General features: G+C 35.3%; 1 protein-coding gene across 1 annotated transcript in view; it reads right to left on the reverse strand.

Annotated features, from left to right (window-relative positions):
* LOC129220208 (klaroid protein-like) overlaps positions 1-19,476 on the reverse strand; it is a 74,336-nt gene that overhangs the window by 40,652 nt on the left and 14,208 nt on the right. The window contains exons 2-3 of the mRNA XM_054854573.1: positions 4,550-4,707; positions 1,209-1,381 (exon numbers count right to left, since the gene is read on the reverse strand). The gene's annotated coding sequence lies outside the window, so the exon portion shown is untranslated. The remainder of the gene's footprint in view (positions 1-1,208; positions 1,382-4,549; positions 4,708-19,476) is intronic.

The following is a 19,476-nucleotide window of genomic DNA, read 5'->3' on the forward strand; positions in this document are numbered from 1 at the left end:
ACTTTGTTTTGATGAGATACTCTGAAAAAACTGAAAATTTTCTGTAAAATTGGTCTGAAAAAAAACTTTTATCTATGACAAGCATCCTATGCCCTATTCTGCACTCCTGAAAAACGTGTATACGAAATTTCATGATGATCAGTTGAGTAGTTAAGGTTTGAAAAAGTAACAAACAAAGTCACTTCTGCATTTATAATATTAGTAAGGATTTTTTAAAGTCGATTTTAATTGAAAAAATCCAAGGGAAACTTCTTTTTTCCTGTCCCGTGAGTTTTGTGATATTGAGGTTTAATTTATAAATGAAAATTAACAGCTGAAGTTTTAAAGTATTTTAAAAAAATATTATACAAAAAATCAGCATTAATCTTTACTAATAATAAAGCTGAAAGTCTATCAGGATCTCTATGACGCGCACAGTGCCTAGACCGTTTGGCCAATTTTCATGAAATTTGGCGCAGAATTAGTTTGTAGCATGGGGGTGTGCACTTTGAAACGATTTTTCAAAATATCGATTTTGTTCTTTTTTTATTACAATTTTAATAACATTTACCCGAGCAAAATTATCATAAGATGGACAAGTAAATTACCAACTTATCACAACATGGAACCGTAACATGGGCAAGCCAATTGGCAAGAAATTCAACTTATTCGCCTGGTATATTTTATTTGTAAATATACCAGGCGAACCAAAAGACCTTTTAATTTTCCACTACGGGCAAAGCCGTGCGGGTGCCACTAGTGTTTAAAATAAAATTTATGACAAAAACATTAAAAAAAAAAAAATAATAATGATTTGTTTTCCCTAACGAACACTCATAAGATTCTCTAAAATTTGTATCTTTTAGTTCCTCGATATTTTCTGAAATTCTGATTCTGTTCTTAACCCCTTCCATCTCTGCTCTCGTCATAATGACTGGGTGAGATTTCTTCCCCTCTCAACTCTCAGGATGAAAGGTTCAAAAAATGCACCAAAAAGAAAAACAATCCAATTTTTTTTTCACTGATTTAATTTTCTGATTTTTTATTTTATGACCCCCCCCCCCCCCCATGGCCTTGTAATTAGAGATAATTGGTTAATTTCGTTTCTTAGTTTTCTTGAAAAATATGCAATCATTAAGATATTAATCAAGTAATAACATAACCAAAATCAGATGCTAACTGAAAACAGGGTGAATTAAGGATGACATTTAGGCTGATAGAAAACTCACCTCAGATCACTTTCTGCTCCACTGGAATAATCACTACATTTCTCTTTTTGCAGAGCGTTATCATTCAAATGAGAATCACTGGAGATGGCGATTCTATGATAATTCTGCTCTTTTGCACACGTTGAATTCAGAGAACTCACATCATAGACTGTAAAGCTATCTTCTCTAGAAGACTAGAAGATATTTTACATAAATAAATTATATAAAAGTAACTTTCATCCTAATATGTTATTATTAATAGAAGACATCTTTAGTACAAACTTTTACAGAAAACTAAATGTTGGGCTGATGCTGAGATTTCTTGCAATATTAATAAACAAAGTTTTTCCAGCACTATTTATGTAGTAACAATCTTGATATAATCAGCAAATGCAAGAAATATATACTGGGATAAAAAATACAAAAATGTATGGTCACAAAAACAATTTGCCTCAATTAAAAGAGTACAAAAACCTTTCATTCAAACCAAATTTTAAAAGTGTAGAAAAAGTTAGCAACTGTCAAAAAAATTTTAAATTGCCACTTTTAAACTATGTTCCAATCAAGTAGTGATTGTGAATATTTAACTTCACTGGAAAGAATTTAAAGGATTTAAAATTACTTTAATCAAAAAAAAAAAAAAAAAAAACAGAAAGCACATTTAATGAAAGAAATATTAAAAATTAAGCATCAAAGAATTGTAAGGATTAAAACCAAAATTCAAGTAAATTTCAAGGAACAAATGAACCCTGTAATAGCAAAACATATCTTCAGCAACAGTCATCTGCGTTTGAAAAATTTCTTATGGAACTAAGTATTAATACAATTAAAATATTTGCAAAAAATTCAATTATTTACAGAACTATACTAGTACAGTGTAATTAGACATAAATCTCAACATCCAAAGTAAAAGTTTCCTGCCAATTTTAAATTGTTGTATACTGTCCACATATTGTTTGGTAAAAAGTTACCCCCTTTTCAGCTTTGGGTTTTGGGGGGAGGAGGGGAAGAAGTCGGTATAAAGTTTTTATCCGTTTTTCGGAAATACTTAGAAAACTGGCGTTTAGCGTGAAAAGTGCAATATACAAAATAATCTACACTAAAATACGAATAAAATGGTCCTTAGCATTATTTTGTTACGTGAATGGTTCCAGAATTACGCCGGAAGTAAAAGTAGAAAATTTTTGTAGAGTTTTTGGAAAAATGAAATTCTAACAACTATGTAAACAGAAATAACTAAACAATTTTATTAAAAAGTAATATTGTACAGTTGTGTTGTAGCAAAAAAAAGCAGAGAGGCACCACATGGGATCCCACTAGGCTTGACCTACCCTCATCGAGTTTCCTAAAATTGTTACTCTAGATGAAGAGTAAAAGTTGTAAATAAAAAGTGAAAGCAAAAATTTCTACCTCTTTCATGTGAACTAATCAGGGTTGCCAGGGGTTGAAAGGTGCCTAAAAATGAGTAATTTACCCTCATCAAGTTTACGAAAAACGTTACCATAAATGAAGAGCAAAAGACGGAAATAAAACGCTAAACTAAGGCTGCCTACCTTTTTCGACTCTCTAATCAAAATTGTCAGGCGATAAAAGGTTTTCTTTCAATGAGGGAGATGCCTAACCCCTCATCAAGTTTCCGGAAATTGTTGTCATAAATGAAGAGTAACAGCTGTACATAAAGTGCTAAAGTAAGGCTGTCTACCTTTTTCCGGTCCTTAAGCAAGGTTTGCCAGAGGTTAAAAAGTGCCCAAAAATGAGTAATTTACCCTCAAGTTTCCAAAAATTGTCAATAAATGAAGAGTATAAAAGCTGTAAAGAAAACTTTAAAAATAAGGTTGCCCTACCTGTTGCATGTGAACTAATCAGGGTTGCCAGGGGCAAAAAAGGTGCCAAAAATGGGTAATTTAACCTCAGCAAGTTTCCACATAAGTTATATAAACAAATATAGGTAAAAATATTATAAAACCGATGGTATAGGGTTGCATAAGCAAAAGTGCTCCAATCATAGGGTTGCCCTATTTCAAAGTTTCAATATTGAAACTTCGGCACAATCAAACAATTTACTCAATCAATGTAACTAGCAACCAAAGTGAATTTCTAGCTAACGCTAAGGACAAAATTGGTCTTATTTCTCTCCTTACAATGCACTTGCAATAAGGCAGTTGAACAGTTCATCAAGCATCAGGAGATGCTGACTTATTAATAGTTTTACCAGCGATTGGCAAAGCTAAGAATGGAGTTTTAGCTTGTGTGTGATTGGTGATGATACGAACTTACTAGTCTTATTGACTGTTCACACACCATCAGAAAACAAATTGAAAATGGTAGTACCAAAGAAAGGCAATTAGCAGGAAAAGGTGTACTATTTCGGACATTCAGCAAAGCATTGGAGATATGAAAGGTGTACTCTTTGCAATATACGCCTTCACAGGATGTGACACTGTATCATCTATCTACAAGAAGGGAAAAATTTTCACCGTACAGAAAAGTACAAGCCAACAGCACTCTTTGTACGAAGCTTCTAGTCTTTTAACGATCCCAATGCGGACTGCAGTGCAGTGGCTGATGGATTGAGAAGAGATAAAATGGAGGGAGTGAAGACTCATTCATGAAAGCAAGACCCCAAGTCACGTGATAGATTTTAAAGCAAAGCATTGTGGAAGAAATCTGGTTTCATTCGCTTGTTTCACGTAAAATGCGCCAACCATTCGTCATTGATGACTAACAGGACTTGGGGTCTTTGGGCCAGCTTTTGCTAAGCTTTAATTTTAACCTTTTTACTGGTGTTTTAGAATTGAGAATGTTTTAGTAAATTGTTTTATTTTACCTTGCTATTTTATATTCGAAGTGCCATATATATAGGCAGTATCTTTAAACTTTATATTTTTTCACTCTACACAAAAAAGAGAATAAGGTAGATACAATGTTTGATAGTATTTATCACTAAAATGATAACAAATGTTGTTTGAGTTATGCAGCCTAAAGTTCTTCACCAGGTGGACCAACATATCCCACCCGTGGGGCATGCTGGTCCTCTTTTACAAGGTTCTGTTAAAAAATTGATGTGAAAAAGGTTTATCAATTCAACATTTCCAAAAAAATCCGTGGTGTTGAGAAGCGTTTATTGAAACTTATTGTACAAAATCGAACTGCTCATTAAATTTTTCGATGAGATAAAAAATGATAAGTAAAAAAGCTGACCAATGTGCTCCATCTTCCCTTAAGTTATCTTAACTATTTCACTTTGCCCCACATTCCCCTATCTATTTCTGCAATACAATTTCATAAATAATTCGCCACTTTACACATTTTTGCATTAAGCATTAAAAAGATTTTAAAAATAAGTTTTCAAAAGTACAAACCTCTAAAGTACTACAGATCTCCTTTGAACAAGAATATGATTCTTCAATGGATTTAAAAGCAAGTTCTTTAAATGAAGTTCCTATTATAGATGAAATTTGTAAATTACTGTGCCCCTCTTGATTTAATAGTCACTTGACTAGTTTCATCATCTCTTTTTCTGGAGAAAAGAAAAAAAATATTTAGAAATATATATATTTTTCAACAAAACACTATATAACATTTCTGTACCTTATAATGACAAAGTATAAACTTACCAGTAAAAATTATCCTTATGGATGCAATTGAAAAAAAAAAAGTAAAAAAAGTCAATTGGAAAGCACAACAATTACAAATACACAAACAAATTGGCATCATAAAAATGCATTGTTGAAATTTACAAACTTTAAATGCAGCAAACTTGATCTACACTTCCCACCCCCCGGGCAAAAAAAAAAAAAAAAAAAAAAAAATCAAAAAATTAGATAAAATATACCATAAACAAACATAAAATAAAATAAAAAAAAAACAGGCGGGCACCACTAACTTTTGTGAGAAGAAAAATTCCCCCTTCAATGGTTCCATCTTTTGAAAAATGAGAAAGCTCAAAGTTTTCAAGAAAAATCGCCCTTTTTTTTTTTTTTTTGGAAGGAGGAGTGATGAATAGGGAAGCATAATGTAACTATGAGAGTTTTTGGCTAGTGACAACAGAACCAATATAGCAGACATATAATTTGCCAGGAAAGGGGAAAAGGGTGAACATGGTATGTTTTACTAGAAACAGCTAGTCAAGCAAAAAATCTTTAAAAATTCTCAAGTAGTGGCAGTACCAGCCCAACTTCTTAACCAAACTTTCATATCAAGGAGCCAGTTTATGTTCATGTGGTGCCAGCTTCTTTGTTTCAGCAGATCCTGATGTACTTTTATCAATGCATTCTTCATGTAAAAACATATTTTAAACTAATTATTAAACTAAATTTATTTATTGAAATCCATTATATGAACATTCACGTAAATTTATCCCAGTGTTTAAATTTTAATTGAATTAAGAATTCTTTATTTTTGAAAATTAGTTCTAACGTAGATGACGGGCACTTGTAGGGTACAGTGGAGTGAAAAAAATAAATTTTCAAATTTCAAAATGCCTAGGGTCTAACAAGTTGCTCTTTAGCATCAATAGGGTACCCTTAAAATATTAGCTTCCTAGGATAATATCTCTAGGTTCCAAAATCGCCCCAAAAATGTTCAAAATTGTAAAAAAAAAAAAATCTTATCTTTTTTGAACTATTTTTACAAAATTTAAAATATATTTTATTTTGAAAATGTTTAGAAGTGCAAATTTTAACTCTATGTAAGGTTAATATAACCTAAAAATTTTAGGTCAATGGAGTAATTTCTTCAAATTTTCTAAAAGCCACAAAATAAACCAAAAATTGACTTTTTTTCTTCCATTTTCGCCCGACCTTGTAAAACAAAAATAAGTCAAGTGCACACAATATAAGTATTTTTAACACAGAATCTAAACTTATTTATCAGTTTAAAAATTTATTTTATTATTCAGATAATTTATTACATTATGTTTAAGAACTTTTGCTATGCATCATTTTTATCCTTTTTGTATACAACGATGGTACAATCCAATTAACAAGCACTCAACAAGAACAATTAACTTTTTTTTACCAATTAAAGTTGTTAGATTCTAAAAATCTTTGTACTGAATTTTCCATTATGTGAGTTTGCATTAAATCTACTCTACTTGCGATCAGAGCCCCCTTTTTAGGGTAGACTGGAAAAAAATTAATTTCCGAATTTTGAAACGTACAAGTGATTCTCTTTTTGCAAATGAAAATGAACAAAAAACATTGTATTACACCTCCTATCAAATATCATTAATACAAGAACCCTGTTCAAATACCACAGGATATATAAAAGTTCTGCTTGGAGAAGCTGAAATTATGCAGTACAATATTATTAATTTCCTAACAACGCCTACTTGGACCATGATGTTTAAGTGCTTGCTTATAACATCATCAACTGAGCTACAAATTAAAAGCAAAAAAGTGAAATTAAACACCAGAATACAATTATAATACATTGTCTTAGAAATTAGACTTTAAATCTGGATGTGAATGTCGTTACTTTCCAATTCATGCAAGTTTTATTTTGTATTCATGCATCATGATGCATATGAAAATAAAATTTCTTCTATGAATTGAAAATTCATAGGACAGTCATTTAGTAAAAACATTTTAAATCTTCTAAAGGTCATTTTAAGTGAATAATTTTGATGCTTAGCATTTTTTCAAACCGTCTTGGTGTTTTTTTTTTTTTTTTTTTGAAGAGCAATAGTAATTAACATAACATTACGAAATGTACAAATAAATGACAGAAAAATATTGTTTTCAATCATTTGTTCACAGGAAAAGCAGACACTGATTCCCAAGATGAAAGTTTTAGAAAGCTGACTGAATGCAAATATTGTGAAACATTGTTAATACATTGCAGCAGTAATAATTGCTAAATATACTTCCCCTCCCATCAATCATTTGAAAATTCAAATGGAGTGGCAAAAAACCGCCCTTTAATAAACCATTGATAGCAAATACTGCTTCCTAATTTCAAATGTGGAACTTTTTTCTTTACTTGCATACAAGAGTCAATGGATGACAGACTTTTAGCTTCAAAACGTCAATACAGTCAAACCTCATTATTGCGACACCCGGATTTCACGACACTCCGGACTTTTTCTAAGTCCTGAACTTTTGCAGTATCATTTTAATATTAAGTGGCTCTATATGAAGAGTAAAATGCGAATCAATGTCGTAAAGAGGATTTTACGACAGCTTTTTTGGTGCAACTCAGGTTACGACACTTCGAGCTATGCAGAGTAGATCAGATACTTCTTTGCAGTTGTTAAATTTTCAGTAAAATAATGAAAACACCTGGAAATGTTTGTTGTAGGAACTTCAGACTCTGACAAGAGATTTAACCAGGCACGACATCTCAAGAATGGCGGGGAGGGGGGGGGGGAGTAGATAAGTTCTGAAAGTTACAGGTTTCAGAATTTGACAGGATGAGGGACAATAGAAAGGAATTCAAAGCAGGTGGATTGCAATACTGTACAAGGGAAACAGTAGAAGAAGAAAAAGATCATAGCTACCTGAAGCTGTAGGTGGTCACTACTAGCTTCTCCAATGAGAGAAAAAGAGATAAGATCTCCTCATTAGATTGAAAAGGGATACACAACTTTGAAATGGATAAAAGAATTACAAAGTTTTTTTTCACCTTCGAAAGGTGGGGTTTAGCCGTCAAAATCTAATCAAATTGCGAACAAAAGTGAAGTCTTGAATTGGTTTCTTTCTTGCTGATAATTTGTTGGAAAGGAGTAGTGTTAAAAATGTTATTAAAAAGTTTCGTAAACACTTATTGGAAAGTATTTTAGAATTGGGGGGGGAGGGGGGGAGAAGTTTTTTTTTAAATAAATTTTTGCTATATCTACCAACAATTCAAATTTGCATTGGTTTAATCTAATTAAAAACATATGTAAACGCTATTCATTTCTTCATTGAATCTAATTTTGTTGTTAACTATTGTTTAATTATGAATTTTTAAACTATTCACCGGTTATGACGTCGCTCCGGTTATGACGACACTTTGTTGACAGTCCCTAAGGTGTCGTGATAACGAGGTTCGACTATACATGAACATTTATGCACAATTGTACATATGTTATTGCACATACTTACTCTCTGAAGTAAAATTTCAAGGCTGCAAACGAACTGCAAACACACTGTGATTGATGTTGACATTATTATTATGACTACGAGTACTATTTCCGAATTTTTTAAAAACTTTTAAATACAAAACATAAACAATATAAAAGAATTTTAACAGAATTTATCTCATAGAAACTTTGAAGCAGTACAAAAAATCTTGAAAAAATGATTGATAGGAAGTGAAGGTTTTTTGACAACATTAAAGTTTCATTGTAATTTCCGAAAGTTAAAAAGAAATGGCGTTTAAAAACCTAAACGGTTTCCTTTTCATCAACTCATAATGTCTATACAAGATGACGTCTTTCATAAATCGCGGTTTGTCGGAAATACTTGAGAAAATTTTACATTGCAAGCGGAAGTTCTCTCCCACGGCGTTGGAAAGAAGCCAAAAAAAATTTTCTTACCTATATTACGTCATCGTTGTTTACTGAAGAGATAGAATCAATCTCAAATTTGATGCACATTATTTAGCGCCGAAATATGCAAGCTTTTGATTTTTCACTCATGTAATACAGAACAAAGAACTTCAATTGCGAAAACTTTGAAGATGTAAATAAGTTGTAAATAGAATTGTTAAAATTCAATTCGTCTCGGAAGCAACATGCGTATTTTTTCCCCATTAATTGATTTGTCTATTATTTTTTTTGAAAATAACTCTTCAATCTTCATATTGTATTCTTTTTGAAATGTACATATCTTAATCATTGTTATCAAAAATACATCCTGGTCAAATAAAAACGGTGAATTATAATGCATGGAAAAGAATTCGCGTTCGCATCGCGAAATATCAGTATTTTTGAAACAGTGCAGGCAATATACTCAATTTTATTTGGTACCTCCTAAGAACGAAAAGTACCAACTGAGCCATGTTTGCATACTAATCAAAACGAGCTGATGTGTGCATCACATGGCTTCCTTTTACCTCAATTTAATGATAATAGTAAGTAGTGCCTTGGAGTAAGCAAAGAAACACTTTAAATATTTTTGCCCCAAATTTGTTGCGAACTGAAGCAAAAAAAGTTTTATACAGATTAATTTTTCCCAATATTGGACATTTTGATGTGATTCAATGGTTAACTCTCTAAATATCGCCACTAGTGGCCAAAATGAAACCAAATCTTAATACATAAAAATCTTCTGTGCGGACGTTTGTCACCATATAAGGCTTTCAAACGGCTGGACCGATTTTGATCAAATTTTTTGTGTGTAATTTAGTTGTGGCAAGCATGGTTTCGAAGCGCGATGGATCGAATCGGAAACGTTTTTGGTAATTCATTAATTAATTTAAACATTGGATGGTTATATCTCCCAAATGATTAATATTTGTTTTAACCTATTCTGAGCGAGAACTTAAATAAATATTTAACCCGTTGAGGACAATAAGAAAGCCAGCTGTGCTTTTTGTAATGAAATTTCCTAATGTGATATGCCAATTGAGAACAGATAAAACGTAGAAAAAGAGAGTGAAGCCTTCATTTCTTAAAAGCAACGATTTTAGTTCCCGTGATATATTTAAAAATAAAGTACTGGAAGGTTCACGCAAAACGTGTGTTCTGTCGTCGTAGTAGTAACCGGATCGGTGCTTTAGGTTTTCCTAACCAAATGATCAGAAAGTGCCGAACATTTGTTTCTCGACTCAAATCCATCTGAGTTTGGGCACCAATGTCAAGAATACTTTAAGAATTATCAAGCTAATTAGTACATTATTAAAGGAAAAGATGATGGAATTAAAGACGAAACAAATTTTATTTTCGTCCAGGTAAATTACAACAGGGTAGTTCTGTACACAAGATCAGTGCAGTGGAAGGTCTTTATCCTTTGTGCAAAGAACAAATTAGGCAATATATGAAGTTTTAAAAGTTTTTGTTCAAAAGATCGGACCGCTAATCGGTCGGAGTTAGCTTTGCTCACTGATCGGCTGGATTACAGTAACGTGGTGGCTTGGAAACTTTGGATATAGCAACAATAGGGTTGCGTGATCATTTGTTTAAATTTTAAAGCTACTGCTAATGTAATTTATTGTATTTTTTGTTTGTTTGGCGAAATATTTCAAATTGCAAAGAATTGTTTTTCGTTTTAAAAGAGTGTTTAGTCATTTTAGTTGAAGAATGTGTTTATTTTACATCGGAAGGGGGGCTTCGCTTATTCAGAGAATTGTTTTTACATTTATCATTTTTTTAAACCATATCCTTTCGATTGTTTTGTTCTTTTCGTATGGCAGACGTTGCAGCGGGATTTACCGTTTGTTCTAGATGGGTAGTTAGTTTTTTACACTTAATATCTGAGACGCTTTTTATCCTTTGAGTATGGATGAAGGAACAAACCATCAAGTACGGGAGAGAAAATAGTTAATAAAACAACTGCTCAGCGGGCATTAGATGAATCAAGTTGTAATAAATACTATACGCATTTTGAAACCAAACAACTTAAAACATTTTCTTATTACTTATTTTTTTTCAACAAAACGGTTCAAACACTTGATAGTTTATTGAAATTTTTTAATTTTTTAATTTACAAAGTTTGAACAGAACAAAGTCTGTCGGGTCCTCTAGTTTTATTATAAAATGTTTTACAAACAATTATAAAACATAATATAAGCGTTTGAAACGATTAATTAAAGATTATATATTTTTAAAAAATCAGGAAAAAAACCTCGCTTTTCAGATGAAAATCCATGGTTGGAAAAATGAGCCACTCTCTATCTCTCAATCCTTATATGTCAGTGTTGTCAATCCCAAAACGAAAAATTATTTCACAGATTATAATAAGCAGAATGTAAAGAGTCAACTACAAAAAAAAAATCAACTAATTAAATCAATTATTAAATGATTAGCAGCTGTTTAAATTGGTTGTCCGGTACACCGGACACCCGGTCTGAAGGGGTTAAGGAATATTGAACTAATCAGTATATTATTAAAAGAAAAGATGATGGAATTTAAAAACGAAACAAATTTTATTTTCGTACAGATAAATTACAACAGGGTAGTTCTGTACACAAAAGATCAGTGCAGTGGAAGACCTTTATCTTTGGTGGAAAGAACAAATTAAGCAATGTATGAAGTTTAAAAAGTTTTCGCTCAAAAGATCGAACCGCAAATCGATCGAAGTTGGCTACGCTCACTGATCGGCTGGATTACAGTAACGTGGTGGCTTGGCGACTTTGGCCATAAACAATAGAGTTGCGGGATTATTTGTTTGCATTTTAAAGCTACTGTTATCGTAATTTATTGTATTTTTTGTTCATTTCGCGAAATATTTTAAATTGCAAATAATTGTTTTTGGTTTTTAAAGAGTTTAGTCATGTAAGTTGAAGAACATTTGTTTTATATCGGGAGGGGGGAGGGATGATGATTTTCGCTTATTCAGAGAACTGCTATCATTTTTTTAAACGATATCCTTTTGATTGTTTTATTCTTTTTCATATGAGTCACGTCGCAGCGGGATTTCCCGTTTTTTCTAGATGGGTAGTTAGATTTTTACACTTAATATCCGAGGACGCTTTTTATCCTTTGAGTATGGTTGAAGGAACAAACCATCAAGTATGGGAGAAAAAATAGTTAATAAAACAACTGCTCAGTAGGCATTAGATAAATCAAGTTGTAATAAAATATACGCATTCTGACACCAAGCAGCTTAAAACATTTTCTTTTTACTTATTTTTTTCAACCAAACGGTTCGAACACTTGTTAGTTTATTCAACTTTTCAATTTACAAAGTTTGAACAGAACAACGTCTGTCAGGTCCTCTAGTAATCTTATATTGTTACAAATCCTGTAAAAAGTAATTATTGTAGTAACGTAACCTGTAAATAGTTTCCCGTAATGAATATACAACCCCTTTTCATTCGGCTAAAGTATACAATCCCCTATTCTTTTTTTTATTCACTGATTTTATCAATGAAAGTGTAAAAGTGTAGTTGTAGAACGTTGTAGCATTTTCTGGAATCTTTGAGAGATTTCTTTTTAGTGTGTATATAAACCGTTAGCGATGGATAAAAAGAGAGTTTCGATTGAGATTTCGGACTGAAAGTGTGTATTAGCTCTGGTTATAGCGAGGCATTTCGCTGTGTTGTTTTCGTATTTGGAAGTAAATACGAGTGTAACCGTTGAGTTTACGGTGTTGAGTTATATTTGCTTAATTGCTGGTGATTATTTTAGCAGTTGTTAACGATTTCTCCTGTACATAGTGTAAATAAAGCTCCTGTGTTTTTATCAAGAACTGTGTCTTCATTTCAAGAAAGTGGAAGTCGCGCCGGATCCGCTACAATATGTTTGAAAATATTAAAAGAAAAGGGTACTTGTTTCCCGAGTGTTTCCCCCAAGTTTTTTTTAGGATTGCACCGTGCCCTTCCGCTTTTAAGCTAACCTTTGACCCTTAACTTGATCAACCTTCCTTGCCCCTTAAAAGTTTAAACAAAACTTCACAAAAGCGATTTTTTTTTCTTCAAAAGGTAAAGATTCACACAAACCTGTCCTTGAAACGTCCCTCTCTCGTTCAGAAGAATCTGATCACAATATGTCTGAATGTTTTTTGCGTTACTTTTAAAACTAAACATCAAAAAGTTTTTCAACATTTTAAAAATTACTACTATCGAAAACACATGAACTTTGAATGTACCTAGAAAATCAAAAAGTAAAAAAGCACCTTTTGTGGTTTACAAAACTTCTCTTAAAAAGTACCCTTTTATCTAACAGCACACTGTCCCCCCCCCCCCCTTTTTTTTGGTCTGGGGGAAACATTTTAGTTCCTTTTGGGCATTTTTTCTAAAACTGAAATCAATTTTAGGCTATAGTGCAGATAAAAGGGTTACGGAGCTCTCCCACGAAAATTTCAAAAAGTGAAATTTTAAGCTATCTTTGCTGACTTTAAGGGAATGGCGAAGATTCGAAGACTTTGTCTAGCAATTTTTTGGTATTTAAATTTGAGAAAACACAATTGAGGGCCTTGATGCAAAAATCAGGTAAGTCCAGCTCACTCATTTATGGTAAGACCAACAAATAACATCAGTGTCCAGTAAAAAGGTAAAGTAAAGGTAATCTTTCCCACATTATTTACTAGAAAGAAGAGGTTTGATCTTACATTTGTGTCCCGTTGTTGCACCAATCGGAACTTCTATATTCTCTCCACGCAAAAATAAATTTAAAAAAAAAGTTTGTACTAAACTGGTTCTTGCGTCAAAGTCCTCAACTGTAGACTTAAGACTATCGTTCGTGATTTTAGGACTACAAAGGAACCTCATACGTGCAATATCTTAGCTACCCCGTTAAGTATAAATCTGGTCCTGATTACAACTAATGTTGCTCAAAAAATAAAGAAAAGAAAGAAACCTGCCCCCCCCCCCCCAACTCAGTCCTAATTCCGCCTTCAGGAACTCTCTCTTCTAAGTCAAAATTTTGTCATGTTTCAGATTCAGTTTATCGTAGTGCAGACATGCTTTTTTCTTTTTTGTGCGATTCTGAGATGAAAATACTCGTATAGCGATAATTTACAATAGACCAATGAAATATCTTGCCAACTGACAGTATTTAGTTGAATCTGTCACAACCAGTGAGTACCAGGGGCATGCACAAAAATTTTGGGGCCCGTCACAAATGACTTTTACACCCTTCTCCCTTCTATTCTGTTCACCCCTACGTCCCTACATATATTTAGCCCCTCATCTGAAAAATCTCGGACCTCTTTCAGGCTCGGAACCGGGTCAACAGGCATGACAGTCCCAAAGGGGGGGGGGGGGGAGAGGGGAAATTGCCCCGGGCGCCACGAAATGAGGGGACGCCGCAAGGCGCCCATCATTTTATGTAACATAGTATTTTCCTGCATATAATCTGCGGGTTATCTGTTAAAAAAGTGCAAAGTTAATGAGGTGCGATTATACGCTGCCGTGGATTATCTGTGATTTTTTTTCTCAACACCAACGCATTGAAACTCAATATTTACACTAGGATCCACCGATTGAGACTTTACGCAGCCTGAATGTTGTTTATTTTACATAGCCATGTAAAATAAAAAACAATACAGTGAAGGAGGAAGCCTTCATATGCACAAGATTAGATCGTTTGGTCTTTTGTCTTGACTCTTTGTTTTTCTAGTAATTAGCGTACTATAATCATGATTTCAAGAAATCATTATCTGTTTAGACTATATTTCAGATTGATTTTGATTATAACTTCAAAGTAATTACTTTTCCACGTTTTTAGTTTAGTTGCTGAATTAGTTTGTTAAATTCAAATTTTTTTTACGTCGTATTATCCGCGGATTATACGAAGTTCATTTTCTTCAAGCCGATTTTAGGATCTGCGGATTATAGACCGCCCTCGGATAATACGCAGGAAAATACGTAGATGCACCGTCATATACACACAAAATAGATGATCATTGCAATGATTTTCAACTTTTTCCTAGTGCACGAAAATATTCCCATCTCCCAGTCTCCAAAACATTCGTTTCTTATCATTGAAACAAATATAAAATTCTGAGAAAATAATTGTTTATAATCAAACGCAAGGCACTTCTCCTTTGCTTAGTTCCCACCAAATTCCTTGGAATTTTTCCCCTGCGTGCAGTGACGTAAGCAGAAAAAAGTTTTAGGGTGGCACATTGAAAAAAAAAAAAAAAAAAAAAGAAGAAGAAGAAATGTTTGATCTGATAGGAAAGGGTAGGGGTCTGGTCAAAATTTTAAAACTTTTAGTTTTAAAAACGCAATTTTAGACTTTCTTGGCAGATGCTACGACAAAAAAAGATATAGGGGTCTCAGTAGAAATTTCTAGAAATTGAAGCCTTAAAAATTCGATTATAGGCCATGTTTATTGATTTTAGGGTAAAGGATGGAGCTCAGGGACTGTCCCTGATCGATTTTTTTTAAAAAAATAGATTGAAATCAATTTTTCCTCCCCCCTGCAAGTTTTCGAAACTGAAGTTTCAAAACGCAATTTTAGACAATGAAGATTTAAGGGAAGGAAAATATGAAGCCCTTCAATGGAAAATGTTACAAAATTATGGTTCAAAAAACTAAAGCAATGTTTCATACTCAGGGGATTTTCCACTTAAATGTTTTTAAAGTGTCGTTTAAAAGACCCATTGCTTAAGATATTAAAGAAAGGCGGTATGGAGCCTTGTCAGAATATTTTCTGAAACTAAAATCTTTAAATAAAAAAAATATCTTTCTCATAATTCTAATCCCTCTTCATGCTTGATGACAGGGGCGTAGCTAAGGAGGGATTTTGGGGACAACCCCCCCCCCCCCCCCGAAACGTCAGTCTCAAAAAAAGAGAAAAAGAAGAGGGAAGAGAAAGAAAAAAAGAAGAAAAAGAAAAAAAATCACTACGACTTTTTTCTCTGTAACAAAGGTCAAAAATTCACTTCGCTCTCCCCCCCCCCCCCCCAATGCCATTGAAAATCTGCTCTATGAGTGACCCTCAAGTATAAAGACGCCTCCCTCTGCTGCGACAATTTTTTGATAATTGAGTGATATTTGACACTTCGCTATTGAAATGAGATTGTTTGTTAAATCCACGTATAGGCAGCCTTTCTTTGTCACAGATTCTGCAAATTGTTAAATATTGTAACGGATTCGGTGCGACTTCCACTTTCTTGAAATGAAAACACAGTTCTTGATAAAAACACAGGGAATTTATTTACACTATGTACAGGAAAGATCTTCAACAACTGCTAAATTATTCATCAGCAATTAAGCAATTATCACACAACACCGTAAACTCAACGTTTACACACGTATTTACTTCCAAATACGAAAACAACACAGCGAAATGCCTCGCTATAAACAGAGCAAAAATGCACTCAGTTCGAAATCTCAATCGAAACTAACTCTTTATCCATCGCTAACGGCTTTTATACACCGAAAAGAATTTTCCACAACATTCTTACCTCTTCGCGAAATGCGTAGACCGTTATCAACGAAAGGAAAGAAAATAGGGGTCGTATACTTTAGCCGAATGAAAAAGGGGTTGTATATTCATTACGGGAAACTATTTACAGGTTACGTTCCTACAATAATTACTATTTACAGAATTTGTAACATTGCCCCCTTCCTAAGGACTGCACGTCCCGGGCAGTACAATCCCCAGAAAGGGTGCCAAACTTCTATCACAAGTTTACAAATATACACATTAATTAATAACTAACAGATACAGAAAACACGATAATAACAAGAAATATTACTAAACATTAAAAGCAAAAATTATCTACAACTTTTATGTTATCAACCATGGTTGCTTACGTAATACTCATGAACTATGGCCATAGTATGGGGCTAACCGATCATAATGTACAACCCTAGGTTTTGCATTAGGTGATTTTTGGATCCTCACTACGACGTCATTCAGTCGGTTAAGGACTTTGTAGGGTCCATCCCAACGCGACTGCAATTTGGGTGACAGACCTTTCCGTCGGATGGGATTCCATAACCAAACCTTGTCGCCTTCGTTGAATTCATGTCCAGTAGATCTTGTGTCGTATCGGGTCTTCATCTTCTCCGCCGCGATGTTGATTCGCTCTCGTGCGAAGTTATGAACGTCTTCCAACCGGGCCTGGAGATCCTGGATGTACTCCTCAGGCGATGAAGGCGCATCCGGAGGACGACCGAAGACGAGATCACAAGGTAGCCGAAGCTCTCGTCCGAAGAGCATCTGAGATGGGGCATATCCGGTAGTCTCGTGGACAGCACTGCGGTAGGCCAGCAGGAACAAAGGTAGCTTCTTGTCCCAATCCTGTTGATTTCTGGATACCATAAGCGAGAGATTATTTAGGATCGTGCGGTTAAATCTCTCCACCATGCCGTCCGATTGTGGGTGTAGTGGTGTTGTCCTAGTTTTCTCAATTCCGAAAATTTGACATAGGCCCTTAAACACAGCAGAGATGAAATTCCTCCCTTGATCGGAATGAATCTGCAAAGGTGTTCCATATCTCGAGATCCAGTGTTGGACCAGAGTCTCTGCTACGGTGGTAGCCTCTTGATCTGGAATGGGATATGCTTCCGGCCATTTGGTGAAGTAGTCGATGGAAACAAGAATGTATTTGTTCCCATCAGCAGTTCTTGGTAGAGGACCCAGGATGTCAATCCCAATTCGTTCGAAAGGAGCTCCAACGTTGTACAGATGTAGCTTCCCTCTGCTTCTTTTCTTCGGTCCTTTACGAGCAGAACAGGCGTCACAAGAATGGCACCACTTCTCCACGTCATCCTTCGCCTTGCTCCAGAAGAAGCGCTCCCGAACTTTATTGAGGGTTTTCAAGACACCAAAATGTCCTCCAGTCGCACTACTATGTATTTCTTTCAGAACATCTGAAATCCTTGATCGGGGAAGTAGTAACTGCCACCTAGACGTTTTGCCGTCATCAGATTCCCATTTTCGGTACAGTACGCCGTTCCGTAAATGGAGTGAGTTCCATAAAGCCCAGTATCTTTTTGTTGCAGGAGTGAAGGTGGAAACGTCCTGCCAGCTAGGGCGTCGACTGTCACTTTCCATGAACTCCAAAATTGGTTTTATGTCGGGGTCTTCAAGTTGATCTTTTCGAACTTGGTCATCACTCCATGGATCAGGTTCTGATGAAGTTGGAGTCACTGTCACCTGATAGGCAGTAGGGCTAGTCGTTCCATACTGTTTCTCGATTCGGGAACAATAATGGCAGTTCTCAGGACAGGGTCTCCTTGATAAAGCGTCAGCATTACCGTGAGATAACCCTTTTCGATGCTTGATCTCCATGTCATATTCCTGGAGCCGCTGTATCCATCTGGCTATCTGGCCTTCCGGATTTTTGAAGTTCAAAAGCCAAGTTAATGAGGCATGATCTGTCCGAAGCAGAAATTTTCGGCCGTAGAGGTAATGATGGAAGTGTTCTACAGCTTTCACTATGGCCAGTAACTCCTTTCTGGTGACGCAGTAATTTCGCTCCGACTTTGATAAGCATTTGCTCCAGTAAGCGATGACATGTTCATTTCCGTCAATTTCTTGGGATAAAACAGCTCCGATGCCCTCGTTGCTCGCATCAGTGTCCAGGATGAAGGATTTTTCAGGCTGAGGATAGGCGAGGATAGGCGTTGATGTTAAAGCCTCCTTCAGTCGTAGAAATGCATCTTCGCATTCTTTGGACCATTCGAACTTTTGCTTGCTCTCCGTCAGCTTATGCAAAGGTCGTGCAATGTTGGAAAAACCCTTTACAAACTTCCTGTAGTAGGTGCAGAGCCCCAGGAAACTTCGCAGCTGATGGATGTTTTCGGGACGACTCCAACTCCTGACCGCAGATACCTTCTCTGGATCGGTTTGTACACCCTCAGAAGAGATGATGTGACCAAGGTAGTTCACTTCCCGGCGGAACAAATTACATTTGGACGGGCTTAACTTCAGATTGGCTTCCTTAAGCTTTTGCAGCACCTTCCTAAGATTTGCCAGATGTTCTTCGAAGCTGCGTCCCACGATGATGATATCGTCTAAGTAGACCAGACAGGATTCGTAGGAAAGTCCTCTTAATACTGTCTCCATAAGACGTTCGAACGTAGCTGGTGCATTGCAGAGGCCGAAGGGCATCACTTTAAACTGCCATAAGCCTTGTCCAGTTGTAAACGCTGTCTTCTCTCGGTCATCAGGGTGTATCTCAACCTGCCAGTAGCCGCTCTTCAAGTCCAGGGTCGAAAACCACTTGTGTCCGGAAAGAGTGTCTAAGGTGTCGTCTATCCGTGGAAGAGGGTAACTGTCTTTCTTGGTGATTTCATTCAGTCGTCGGTAATCGACACAAAATCTGGTGGAGCCATCTTTCTTTCGGACCAAGACGATGGGAGAGGCCCAAGGACTGGATGACGGTTCGATTACATCATTCTCCTTCATCTCTTTCAGGAGGGTCTCAACCTCTTCCTTCTTGGCGAACGGTAGTCGTCTTGGATGCTGTTTAATAGGGGGGTGTTCTCCAGTGTAGATCCTATGCTGCGTTAAATTCGTCCGGCCCACATCCTCCGATGTAGATGAAAACAGATGCTTGAAGTCGTCCACCAATTGTTCCGCAGCAGTTCTTTGATCCTTCGATAAGGGTGCACTCCCAATTAACTTCGATGTCAAGGACTCAGAAGACACAGTCTCGGGGGAATTGATTCTTCTAATGATGCAGTTTACGGGAGTACAAGTTGCTAACACTTCGCCTTTCCGGATATTCCTTGGCCTTTCACT

Source organism: Uloborus diversus, chromosome 4, assembly GCF_026930045.1.
Source record: "Uloborus diversus isolate 005 chromosome 4, Udiv.v.3.1, whole genome shotgun sequence".
NCBI lineage: Eukaryota > Metazoa > Arthropoda > Arachnida > Araneae > Uloboridae > Uloborus > Uloborus diversus.